The 14,575-nt window shown below is 41.8% G+C and overlaps 1 protein-coding gene across 1 annotated transcript in view; it reads left to right on the top strand.

Moving 5' to 3' along the window:
- Positions 1–14,575, top strand: part of LOC306750775 (sodium/hydrogen exchanger 9-like) — a gene marked incomplete at both ends in the record, with an annotated part of 51,430 nt that overhangs the window by 29,544 nt on the left and 7,311 nt on the right. The gene's annotated exons all lie outside the window — the stretch shown is intronic.

Here is a 14,575-nt window from a genome sequence, read left to right as displayed (position 1 = left end):
CCTGATTGATAGCAGAGGCAGTAAGTCCATACACTCTGTTATTGCTACTGCACATTTACAGCTACACTAACAATACGCACCAATGCTAAGAGCAGAATACAACTATTAGTCTGAGCTGGGACAAGGGAAAATAATGATATTCAAAGTGAAAGGGCTTGAAGAGGACATGACTGGCCAACGTTCAAAGCATCGGGGCTCCAGGCTGCTCACTGGGACTGGGTCTCAGATCTCCCCAGGGGTCCCCTGCCACCTCCAGCCCCCATCAAAGCCAAGGAGACTGAGAACCGGCAGTGCTACATTGTGTGCGTGAGTGCTCCTGATACTGCTTGGGCATTGAGTTACATGGCAGAAGAAAAGAAAAGACAGAAACAAACAAAACACTGTGGCACAGCGGGGGGTTTTCAGCTGAATAGTTTAGTCGATGGAAAGCCACTGTCAATTTGTGATAAGAAATATTCATCTTTACAATTATATTAAAAAATGTTTTGTAAGTGGCCCATTTTTGCACTTGAAGCTATTGCTGCACCGTAAAGATTGCATTCATATGCAATCGTTAATTATTAATTAGCACCAGGTGTGGTGCACCAAATACTATACACAAATAAACCCAACCACCACCAGTACAATTCATCATTTAAAACCAAATCTCTTGAGTTATTACATATACTCCAAAGATACATTTACATTCCAATAGTTAGACCTCACCTCCAATAATAGACATATTGTCATATTTCACATATTTATCATTTCCATAATTCATCTAAAAAAAAAAACAGATGGTTTGTTTTTGCCCCCCGCAGAGTAAAGTTACTATTGGCTGACATGTTTGTGGGGTTGGTCTTACGCAGCAGCAGGACAATGCAGATAAGAAAACGAGAACCAGAGAAAACGAAAGTGAACATTACAGTTTCATGGTAAATTGGGATGAGATATATCAGTAATGACTGTCAAAGAAAATAACATTTGCATAACTGTATGCAGTTTAGTGTAAATAATGACTTTTCTTTTGCAGCGGCATGATGAAACTCAAGTGTGGGCAATAACGTACCTTGAAATTGAGACTGAAATGGAGTGGAATAGAGAGGTGAGACAGAGTCTCAGCTTTTAAAGCAAATTTGTCTTTGTTTGTATTCAAAGTCTGATGTCTGCAGTGAGCTGACTGAAACGGAGGCAGTGTTTTTTGTTTCTTACTATGTAGTCCTCTTCTAGTTTGAGCTGTAACCATCTATCTAAACACGAGCCACATGAATTTCACATTGCAGTCTGGCAGACAGCTCACCCAGCTCAGCTCAGATTACCCTTGTATGTCATGCATTTCTAAGGAAGTGTTTGCATGAATGTGTTTGTGTATATGTATAGGTGGCCGGCATGAGATAACAGAGTAGTGGAACAAACAGTGACATCCTATATTGACATAATATGTTTTTTTTTGTCGTTGGAAACTTCTTTCTTGCTCTTTTTGGTTATTGGGTTACTCAGCAGGCCAGCGTACGGTATGAACCGCAATGAGTAGTTTCTTTAGTACATCTGTCTGCCTGTCTACTGTTTGAATTGGAAATGCAAAAAACATACGTCAGACTGAAAGAGACAGCTACTCATGACCATTTCCTGTCTGAGGAAATACAGGCCGCCCTGCTTTACTGCACCCACACACATACACCCGTGTGTTATTACTTGTGATGTATAACCTTTCTTGAACACATTTCACAAAGTGGAAACAAAAGACATTTGACTTACTCTTTTTTCTTTTTTTTTGATGCCTGCTATGGTAGGCAGGTCTTTTAAAGTAGCAATAGGGGTAAAAAAAAAAAAAAGAAAGGAAAAGAAAATCTTACCGGAGTAATTTAACAAGGTACAGCAAGACTCCTCCACAAAGCCATTTCCGAGATTGAATGGAAGTTAAATTTGCTCCAGGTGAAGAGATGTAATGTATTATTCACCGAAATTAAGTCTTTCAAAGATGTGACTTGTCACTTCGGTTTTGGCTGGACAATCAGCCACTGTGTGACAATTTTTAAGGCCCTGGAAACCAATTCACTCAGCTATTACTATAAACAATTGGTACATATGATGTTTTTGCTTATTATTTGCTGTTTCACGTTTCTAATGTACATTACATTTATTATTATTATGGTGTTTTTAAATATCTTATAACACGCCAACATATTACAATGTATATGTTGGCAGATACTTTAGATATAAAAGAATATAGCAGCAAATAACTGCTTGCTATATAAAGATGGAGTGAAGTAATGGCGTCTCGAGCAGAGAAGTCGAACTCCGTCTCTGTGTGTTGTAATCTGAGACTCTCTGTTCTTTGTTTTGGGAGCCAGGCATGTAAGTGCGTGAGTCCCTCCCATCATGTCCCACTGGCTGATAACACCGCCCAGCCTACAGTGGCAATCCCGGTATAAATATATATAAATATATATATATATATATATATATATATATATATATATATATATATATATATATATATATATATATATATACTTTAGTGGCATGGCTTCATTAAACAAGGTTGGTCGTTTGGTTGGTCCAGACAACTACTTATCACCTATGATGGTGATCCTTAGTCAATATTACCTGCTTAATATCAGCATGTATGTTAGCATTGCTGCTGGGTTCTTTTTAGCATGCTGATTTTAGCATTTATCTAAAAGCACCACTGTGCTGCAGTAAAGCCTAGCGGAGCCGCATGACTGAGGACGTTTAGTCGTGTTAATTTGCATACTCCAATGAGCGAGAGTGATTTTGACAAGATGAGAAGACAGCTCACAAGCAAGCCATTTCCTCTTCGCAGTTCTGTGAGATGATGTCATGGTGACTGTGTAGGACGGCCAGGAGGCCTTGAGTGTGTGTACACACATGTATATGAACAGTGTTGAGAACTTGGAGGCTAAGATGTAACAGCTGGAGCCCGGCTAATGACTGGCCTTTTTGGTTTGAGTGGACAGATGGATGGGTGGAAAACCATGTCTCTGATGTCACTCACTCTCCTTCATGCCCCACTGACCTCTTATCACTATCTCTCTCGCTCGCTCACTCAGTCACTCCCTCCCTCTTTTTGACATCCATCTGCCTGTACAGCGTTGGTAACATTATTTCCTATTTTGAGGACTATGTAATACAATAATGAGGCCACATGTACACACACAAATTTACACCTCCTCTCTCTTGGTATATAGGCATAGCAGACTGAAGGGGAGAGGAAAGTCACCCACATATCTTAATGTATACAAGCAAATACACACTGCCCATAATAAGAGGATGTCAACCTGATTCGATGGGAGAGTCTTCAGAGGACTCCGAAGATGAATGGCTCCTTCATAGGTTTGCCCCTACTGATAAGAAAAGGAGGCTATAAGACAGTGGAAGAGATAGAGAGAGAGAGAAAGGAAAGCTTAAATCCTGACTTTTTCTTTATGACTATATTCTTTAGTCTGTCCAGTCAAAGTGATTGCTTCGTAACAAATGGAGATGGATGTGAATTAGAAGACCAATTTATAACAAGGGACGACTTTGGGACTTCGACAGGGAGGCTTTTCTTTCTTTCTTTAAAAATGTAACATATTCCTCAAAGGGATTTTCAAAAGAATCTTTATTATACAATAGCTTTCTGAATATGGAAAATGATCCATCCTTTTTTGTCCTCTCGGGGATGGATCAAGAGGGTCAGGTGACTTTTAGTCGGTAAAGCAAAAGGCATTAGTCTGATTTGTACACAGATATTTTGATGTCTACAAAACACATTCATTATTGATGTAGTCTGATGATCTGGTGATGGATTGGAGCTAAAATACTGTTCCCAGAGCACTTTGTCGCTGTTATTTATCAAAACAACCTGCAGTCCTCTCTCTCTCTCTCTCTCTCTCTCTCTCTCTCTCTCTCTCTCTCTCTCTCTCTCTCTCTCTCTCTCTCTCTCTCTCTCTCTCTCTCTCTCTCTCTCTTCTTTTCTTCCTCTGTTCCTCCTTGGGAGGTTTCCCCTACCTCGCGGTACTGAAAGTTAAATCTAATTTCTCATCACATTGAGCTCAGCTCCAGTTGGGCGACAGGGTTTAGATGTGCAGCACTTAGTCACAGTGGAGCCCTGCAAGTTCAGCCAGCCGCACCGACCATTGATTATGTCTCCTGAGTGTTGAAGAACCAAGTTTCATTTTAGCATTTCAGACGGTTCTTTCAGGGTAAAAGGCTCTGTCATCAACACTCAGCCTGTCCTCGTTCGGCGGTGGCTCTCAGCTTTAAATCGACATGACCTCAAGCTGCCATTTGACATTTCTGTCGCTGCCAGGCATTGTCGCCACTCGAGTCGAGCTAACTCTGTTTTGCTAAGACTGAAGTTGCCTATGTACTTCACACTCATTCTATATTCATGAAGGGGAAAAGAGTCTTTTACTTCTAGGGTAGCAGGGTGTTGCTGAGACCTGAGTGCTATATTCAGGGCCCGAAAACAGGATTGTTCCTGGGATAAGTGGGACCCTGATTGGAGATGTTGCTGTTGAAAACATTATGAAAGGGGTGCAGGCTGGAGGAGGCCAGTGAATTATAATTCTGATGCTGATCAGACGTGAAACGTTATCTCTTCACATTAGACTGCCAGGGTGGCTCTCTGTGGCAGATACAGATAGTCCTTTCTCAGCTCAACGCTATGCGTGTTGATAGTTGAGCTGTGTGCGTGTGCGTGTGTGTATAGACAATAAGCAGGTGAGAGCGCAGAGTGCATGCGCTGCTGTTAACAAACTGCTCTCCCCTATGGAACACAGTTCAGTGGGTTTCCTCGCACAGTGGATTGATAGTCATGGGAGTGTGCGGAGAGACTGAACAGATTGCCGTGGTAACTGCGTCTGTCAGATCAGCCAATACAGCGAGTTTATCAGGTGGAGATTGACTCCTGACGGGGGTCTCGTATTGGAGTCCTGTGCTCCAGCATCCGCTAAAAAGGCCCAGAGGCACGGCCTAATGGACATGACGTCAATACGGAGAGGGAGGAGGAGGGCCATTAAAAAGGGCATCAGGGCTATAAAAGTGCCCACTTGTGTGCGTTTGTGTGTACTTGTATGGGTGTATGAGGGCAGATTGATGTAAAAAGCAGGCAATTTGCATGAACACAGAATGCACATTGGACACACAGATATAACAGGGTTTGTTGAGTAGTATTGTGGAGTGTGTTGTTTAAAGAAAGCCTCAGTTAAGCACCACAAAGGGAGAGAGATGGCAGAGAAAACATAGTGAGAACATCAGTATGTGCTGTGTGTATCTCTGGCAGGTGTCTGTGGGCTGAAAGAGGATCCACACATGAGTATGAATAATAAAACAGACACAGGGTGCCTCTCTCACACATGCATAAATGCAAACGCACACAGTCGTGCATGCACACATATTTTTCCACTCCGCTGCTGGATAAACAATGCTTTAAGAATGTGGTCTGGATGGGGTCCTCCGAGGGAATGGGGAAGTGGTAATGAGGGTTGATGGATGGTACTGATGGGGCTAAATTTGCAACACTGCAGAGAGCTGCGGAGGTAGAGATAGAAGGGTGTTTGAAGCCAACGCTGCATCTGTGTGTGTGTGTGTGTGTGTGTGTGTGTGTGTGTGTGTGTGTGTGTGTGTGTGTGTGTGTGTGTGTGTGTGTGTGTGTGTGTGTGTGTGTGTGTGTGTGTGTCATGAGGAAACTGTGCCGTGTGTTTGTGTGGGAGGATTGTGGGGGCCACTCTTTGGAAGCCGAGAGCACTAATGAATCCAACTTACCCAGCATCCCCAGCTGCCTAGCGACCTCGCCTCTCAATCACTCTCAATGGGCACCTCTTATTTATAGAGCCATTATTTTTAGCCCTCCATAATTTCAGCCCTCAGTTTCTGGAACAATTACAGAACGAAAATTGGGAAGAAAGACGCAGACAGAAAATAGAGAGAGAGACAGAGAGAGACAGAGAGTTATTTTTCTCACCAAGTTACTTGCTGTGACCTTGAAATGTAGCACAAGCGAGAGTGGAGGAAGAGACAAGAAAGGTCAGTGAATACTAGTGTAGCTATACTATCTAAAACGTTTGTTTGGAAGTGAGCTCATCCAAAATGTTGGTTGTAAAATGTTTTTTCATGTTCGCCATCTTAGCTTAGCATGTTAGCATGCTAACATTTGCTAATTAGCACTGAATTCAACTGATCTTACGCTGTTGTATACTGATTATATAAATCCTTATATTCTGCAGATATTCTCCATTACTCTTCATGTCTATTAAAGTTCAGGTTAGCGAGGTCAGTGTAACACAGCTATGCAGCTGGAGTTGGTTGTGTCTATGAAATGTCCAGTTCTCAAGAGAAGTCAGTCACATGCCTGCGCACTTCAACACTCACAATTGTTTATCAGTCTATTGACATTAGGGAAGCAGACTGGTCATTGCACGGTCCAGTCTGGTGAGAAAAGATGAGAACACGGGATTCTCCTCCTCTTGACAGGATAAAGCGAATCAGATGTTAGGACGAGGCGAGACGAACCTGTGACGACAACCTGTGTATGAAAGGCCCCACTTCCGTTTGTGGGCAGTTGTTCTGTGCCCAACCTGCGTGTTGGCTGTACCACTCACTGCTTTTGCAATTGCAGCGCTTACTACTTTGCTTGTGATCATTTAGTAAATAAATATAGAAAACGAGAGAAGTTGTTGAACTGAGTTCTTCTGGAGGCTACACCAAGCATCCAATAATCAGCACGCACTAACAATACGCTGTGGAAATTGAAGGAGAAATTTGTCCTGCAACACATTTTGTAATAATTAATTAATTTATTTGGACTTCCTGTTTTGATTGTTTTCAACCGGTCTGGTTGTCTAATGGCTAGTATTACTTCCCCTGTGTGACTTTATCCTAGCATTAAGTCAGGAATCTCAGTTTTGTGAAACCTTTGTAAGGTCCACAGCTTGAGAGGATGCATCCGTCTCTTGAGACACTAATCTGTCATTTCTTTTGTTTGCCATTTTCCTCCACTCCCTGTCATTGTTAAGGCACATGACTACTGAGGTACCCATCAAGTAACACTATGCAATCTTTGTGAGCCATTTATGATTTCCTTCTGTCTCGTGAACGATGAACAGCTCTGCCCTGCAACCACAAGGTTGAAACCTGTCCATTTCTCTTTGATTGGTGCTGTGAAATGTAAGCTCCCTGAGGTGGTTATTGTTCGGTCCCAACTGCTTGTTCTTGAGGCAGGAAATCATTTGCCAAAGAGAGAACAACAGCACCGGCCAAACACAGACTCCCAATACACAGATGAGAAAAGAGAGGCGGATTTAATTATTCAGACGAATGGGCACACACAGAGCGAAGAGGGGGTGGGCAAAGAGAAAAATGGACATAAACTAACTCACTATAAAACAATCAAGTGAAACGAGAGAGTGAATGCTGAATGATGGTCATTTATTCAGCCTAGAAAGCCTCTGAACATCGGCATTGCACAAATCAAGTCCATGAAATCAAATCTGCATCGAAGGCTACTATAAGAAACGGTTATAGCTAAGGGTCAGACTTTGCCCACAGAAATGTTGGCGTGTGTGTGTGCATGCTCTACATCTGTGTTTGTATGTGTGGCCCTCTGACTTGGACTGTAGGCCCAGAGGAAAAGAAGAATAGACTTGGCAGGCCTTGAGTTGGCCATCTGTTCCTGTAGATGTGGTCAGTCTGAATTAGGCCCTTCTGTCAGCCTCACACGCATAGACACACACAGATGCACAATCCCATCCTCTTTCTGAACTGGCTTTCTCGTGTACTGTATTTCATCAAGCCTCTTGCGCACACTGGCACAGTGCATCTGGCTGTCCAGCCTGCTGTGTCCCGTGGCCATGTGTCTGGACTTCTGTTCAGAGGGTCTGTGGTTTCAGGGACAAAAAAACTAGGGGGGGGGGGGGCGCTCATATCGATTCATACCCGCTAGCAACGCGCCAAGAAGCTGCTTTTATAATCCTCCCTCTTAAATAATTCACCACTCTCTCTCTCAAAATGTCATCAGCACCTACATATAGATAACAATATCTCCCACAGCAGCAGAGTTGTGAAGAATGTGTTAGTATGAGAGGGAGAGAGGGATGAGGCAGCAGATGAGTGAGCAGGTGGAAGAAGGTCTGCTGATTTATATCCTTGTCCAAATCAACTATTACTGACTACTTAAGCATCTGCAACAAATGCATGTGTGGATCTACAGACATGACATTTTACCAGCATCATGCCTGGTGATCATGAGACAGTGGCTTCACACTGATTTATCTGGCAGATTCAACTAATAGGCATCCTGAACAGTGAGCTGCAATGGCAGCAGACACTCAGAAATACAATTTCCTCATATTCTCTAACCACTCCTGTCTCTGTCCTGATCTCTTGCATCTTACCTGTGTCAGTTCCACTTGAAATGTTTTACAGTGGTCTCAGTTCTTCCTTCGTAAGTCTCGATTTAGTGCATCTTTAATTTCCTTGTCTCTTTTTAAGCTTGAGTTGAAGTTCAAAAATACAAAAGCAGACCATTTTCCTGTAGAAAAAAAAAGACAAGGACATCCCTCTAGTCAGCTCTGCAGCAGGAAACCATTAGCACCATTAGCCCAGTGCCAGATATAACACACACAAAAAGGCGACCATTGTTACAACTGCATCATCATGTTAATCCACACACCGCTATGTGCTTTCTTTGAGATTCTCCTGATGCCAGCTCATACCATCCTTGATTCTCTTCAATAAAGATTTGGCACTGTCCAAAAATGAAACTCAGCATCAAGACATCAGAGCCAACCATGAAAGAGTTTCACCAGTGTTATCAAAAGGAGACAATTGTACTCATACCCTTGAAACAGGAAGAAGTAAGGAAACATAAAGCCATATAGAGGGATGTATTCTGTCGAAGCTAAAATAGACCTGGAGGCAAGTGCTATCAGACGAGTCCAGTTATTGAACACTTCATCAACAATCTTGTTTTTGAAATTGGTTGGTTTTTCACTGACCACAACCACGTTGTCATTATGATTTCCCAGTGCGCTGTACACATTACTCACATCAGTGAGCAGTAATGTAAGCTATTATGGTATTTTCAGTTGGAACACTTTGCTAGTCATTAAAAATCATTAAACAGCTTGAGGTTTTAGAGCAATTCAACAAGGGCCCGACTGGAGCTGAGAGACTTTGGCATAGCCTTCCATGTTTGTGCACAGCATAGACTTTTATACAGTCATTAATAGTTCTGGAAAACTTCAGACAATTAAAGGGATAGATTGGAATTTTTAAAGTGGAGCTGTACGAGGTACTTATTTATAGTCGGTGTATTACTTACAGTAGATAGCAGTCAGCACAGCCACAATTTGGAAAAACAGACAGGAGTACCGGCACAGCTAGGGCAACAGCAAAACATAAAAGAAAATTAATAAATTAATATCAGCTTAAGGTTATTATGTGATTTTATTAAATCCTATCTTGAATGCTTGTGTCTCCATTGCAATGCATATCATTTAAATAGATATTATACATTTGTATTGCATGGCTTTAATTACATGCCAATGGTCAAACGTTTTATTTGAGCTTTTGAGCTGATTTAGCTAGTAATATATTTGTCAAAAGTAATTGTATTATTTCTTAAAGGCAGTAAATCTGCATCAACAAAACTGGTGGACTGGTAGTTGTAGCTCTTTTCTTCTAAATCAATATCTCAGCTTCCATTCCTGCAAGTAATCAGACAAAGTAGCACAGATGTCTTTAGATAATAAACATTTTTCACATTCTTTCATCTTAAAAACCTTGCATGGTCTAAACACATTGCAAAATGGACAAAATAATGTAATAAAAGCAAGGACTTCTTTTGATTTGTCACTCAAATCAAACTGCAACTCAACACTTATTTCCCTGTTTAAAGAAGAAGTATTACCAGTTTGATAAATTATTAAGTTATCTTCTGGTGCTATCCAGCCAATACTTGCTTCGTATCCCGCTGACTCCACCAGACTAAATTTAGGCCATTTCCCTGTGTCGTGCTGAGACATCCAGGTGATCGTCGTGAAAAGGGAAATGAATTCTGTGTGATGAAAATATCTTTGGCTCCCACAGCCTCCTCTGCTCCCAACTGTCCCTGACTGTACACAGGGATCCAGCTGGCTGAAATGCTAAAAGACTCCCCTCCTGAAAAACTGACACCGTTTGAAACACTGATGGCTGCCAGCTTCCATGGTGGAGGGGTGTCTTCTTCCCCAGCTGTTGACACAGTGAGACAATGTAGGAGAGTCTCAAAATGAGATCTGTTACCGTATTATTACAATTTTTCTAGTTGTTTCTCGCCTTTAATCTCATACACGTAGCACAGTATGATCCCTACAGCAATGACATGATACAAGGGAAAACAAATCAATGGAAGAAAGTAGCAAAGTATACTTAGTATCTTTAATCTAAAGTACTGTACCTACAATACTGAGGCAGGGAAGTGGCAAATTACTGATAAGTTACATTTCCTTTTTGGTTTTATACCCCACATTGCCATAAGAAATTTACTTTTTTCATACATACGTGTATCTGATGGCTGTAGTTGTACGTACGTGCAAAATGAAAAACACTTGGAAATCAATATCTGGTTTTAGACAACAGCAATAAACAAATAATTGGTTATTTTGGGAAGTGTGTTCATTCCCTTTATTGCCAAGAGTTAGATGAGAAGATTAATATTGCTCATACCTGTCAATTAAATATGAAGCTGCAGCCAGTTGGCTTAGCTTAGCACGAAGAAACAAAAGGAAACAGCGAGCCTGGCTCTTCTTACACTTTGTTTCTTGAATAGTTTAACATACGAACATACTAATAACATTGAGCTTTACAGTTTCTCGCTAGATGCTTTGAACACAATACCACATGAATAATGTAACACTTGAAAGATCAATTCTTCAGAATAAATATGGCTCACTCTGGTTTATTTACAGCCTTTCTGTCAGTCATGATAAATACATTTAAATTACGGTAAGTTGTAATATCGCTCAAGTGAATATCAAAACAGTGTAAAATGTCAAAGTAATGACTGTTATTAGTGTAGTGAGTTGTTGCGATGTCTAAGATGGCGTTACATAATTATACCTCATACCTCAGATTAAACAACAGACATGATAACATGATCATTCATATGGCAGGTTAGATGTCTGGTTCAATGAGATATCGGCCCAAAGACGTTATCTCTGAGACAATGAACTGTCTTCTTATGTAAATGCTTTGCAGCTCACTGCAACACGCACAGATGGATGTTTGACTAATATCACTTTCACACGTGCATTTGAGAGCATGCACACACTCATGTACACACACACACAAACACGCACCAATTTTATTTTTATACCAGCTCAAGTGATGTGAAATTTAGGTTAAAGCTGCAGAGAGAGTGGGACTCTCACTCTAGGTTTCAGTAGATTGACCTAAATACTGCAGTCAGAGACTTGGCCATATATGGATTGTTCTTTTGTAACTATATATATATATATATATATATATATATATATATATATATATATATATATATATATATATATATATATATTCATGTTGTGCATGGTGTTCATGTTGATGCTGCTCCCACATGTGCTGTCGAATAGGAAATCCATGTGAATCCCTGGTGAGTAGAACAACCAAAAGGGATTTGCAAACAGGAAATGATGACTTACAGCTTTCCTCTTGTCCAAACCCTCAGTATAGAGCAAACACAGTCCCAGTGAGACTCTGACTGTCTTTCTCCCCCGTTTCCATCTCTCTGTGCTCCACTGTCTATTTCTCTCTCATCCTCTCTCTCAGAGTGAGCACAGCAGAGGAGAGCGTTGCAACTTGATTTAGCCTTCCTGTTGAGTTTATGCTGCTTGAGTACTTGAACTCATCTGAATGTTTATTAACTAGTCCTGCTAATCACATCCAGAGGAGATTTTCTCCTCCTGAGCAAATGATTGCGAGGGAAATGTTTTGCCTACACGTAAACACAGTTAACTACTATTCGTAGACTGCTGAAGGTACGATTTTTTTTTTATAAATGAGCAGTATGCGCAGAGTAGTTGACGTGTCTCTGATGTTGTGATGTCTTCTCTTGAGGCCTTGTGTAGTGCGCCTACAGCACAGCTTTACCAGCCCACTACTGTCTGTGATGACACTGCTACAGAGACACAGGCAAACATGTATGTGCACACACACACACACACACACACACACACACACACACACACACACACACACACACACACACACAAGCTGCATCACTGCTCAAGGCTAATTTATTTTGCTCTTCTTCTTTTCTGTGAGGTAGAGCAATTTAAATGTGCTTGTAAGGAGGTGTTTATGGGTGACCGTGAGTGCTTTCTTCATCCATCTTGGACTGCTATTTCATCCTTTTTTTGCACTAAATGCATTGGACAATATATATGTAGTAAAAAAGGAGCTACTTTCTCTATCCATCTTAAAAAAAAAGCCCAAACACAGAAACCTTAAAATGTGTTTATATTAATAGCAACATTCCCCAAAAGCCTGGATGAGTCATCAGTGGAGGCCCTGTGCAGATTGCTTTGTCATCCTGGAGCGTGACCAGATATTTTAGTCACAGCGAAGCTCAGCACAAGGAGATTGTATCAGCACATAAAGAGCCCATTAACAGAGAAGGAAGTATCGACGTTGGTTCTGGAGGCTGCAGATACTGGCAGGACAGAGGCCACAATTTAAATTTACAATGTTGCCAGATTGCGGGAGATTGAGTTACTGTATTGTGCATTTCTCTTCCGACTGGGTTTTATTGCAGCGGTTTGAGTTCCCTGCAGAATGGGGAACTCCACCTCATTTTGGGAGGTAACTGGGCCATGGGAGGATCGCAAACTCCTGCGGAGGCTCATTACAGAAGTATTTGTGACTCAGCTGTTGTCTGTGACCCTAGCAGTTACTATAAATGTATGCAAAGATACAGACGTTCCTTTTCCGTTGCGCTTTCTTTCCTCTCCCACCGTGTGCCTCAGGCTGTCCACTCATCGGAGTTCAACGTTGTTAGATAATATTGCATTTTATTTTTCTTTATTGAGTGTCAGTGTGTGCAAAATAAGGGTAACAGCTCACAGGGGTCATATCAATGTTCAAAACGTGAGAGCAGGCTGGCTGATATTTTTCCCAAGACACGATACACAAAACTGTCGTCCCACGCACAAACACGCCCCGCCTCGTTTTCCTTGTTCCTCTCTGTCTTCGATGTTAGAGAGAACGCTCTTTTCTATTCTCTTTTATGTCTGTTTCTCTGTCTCTCTCTTGCTGTCTTGTCCTGTCTCCGCTAGTCAATCTTCACAAATTCACCAAATCCCCATATCTCCCTCTGAAACACTCTCACCAGCAGCACCAACTCATTCTGTCACTCTCATGTCACTGCAGACTATCTCACTCACCCTCATGCTCAGGAAACTGGAACTCATTCTCTTATTTGTGCTCTCCTCCCCCTATTCTTTTTTTGCTCTACCCTCAGTTTGTGTTCCTTTTCCGACTCACACCTTATCTGCCCTTTCCCTTTTCTATCGGCTTATCCCAGTGACAGAGCCTGTCTGTCGCAATGGAATGTATCGCACCAGCTGAAGGCGATGCGCCGTGCATAGTGCCCGGCCGTTTGAGCCTGTCACAGCCTGTCCCATCCGAGAGGGTTTGCCAAAACACTTTGCACCCAAACAACTTGCTCCGGTGTAGATCCAGAATAACTTTGCATCATAAAGAAAGATCTCAAATCTATTTCAACCTTGGTGCCTCTCTCTGCTGTTCTGGCAAGAAGAATAGATGCATGTGGTGGGCAGAAAATAAAGACAATGGCTGGTGGCAGGAGGAGACAAAGAAACAGTCATAAGAGGAGGAGGTGATAAAAGGAGGAAGAGTGATCTGAAGTTGAGTAGAGAGAGAGTTGGATGAAAGCGAAGAGCGGACAGAAAGATTTAAAAAAAATCTCTTTGGTACAAGAGAAGAGGAAAGAGACAAAGATGGATATGGTTCATATAAATATAGGTGTAGAGAGGAACTTAAAGGGGGGAAAACAGGAAAAGACAGAAGCTAGGTGGAGTAAATAGAGGAGGGAACCGGGACCGATTGTGAAAAACAAACAAAGGGAAATGACTCAATGATGAATGGTTTGATGGGATAGACCACGGGATAAAAATGAAATTAATTACCAAGTACAACAATGTCCAGGATGTTTTTATATCAACGGACCTCAGTGCAAAATAGCCTCAATTCATACTGTGGTCAAAAACAAAGACGAACCTGAAATGTGAGAACCGATAACAACAAGAGGAATGATCAGAAATGGAGAAATAAACACCGGAGACCGGAGGGAATGCAGCCAAGACACAAATCTGCGTGTTAAAGTTGTTGCGGCATCTCCTCTCTGTTGTGTTGTTGCAGGAGCCTCCCAGTGAAAGGCTTACATGTCAGCACATTCAAACTGCACTCTGCACTGTGATAGTGGTCAGCTATCTCAAAATGTCCTGAGCCTTGCAGCAGTAATGCTTGGCTATTAGAGGTAACTGCTGACCTGTTGGAACGAACATCGACAGCATCCCACTAAGCTCCGTGGGAT

This window comes from Taurulus bubalis, assembly GCF_910589615.1.
Source record: "Taurulus bubalis genome assembly, chromosome: 18".
Lineage (NCBI taxonomy): Eukaryota > Metazoa > Chordata > Actinopteri > Perciformes > Cottidae > Taurulus > Taurulus bubalis.
This window is presented reverse-complemented; position numbering and strand designations above follow the sequence as displayed.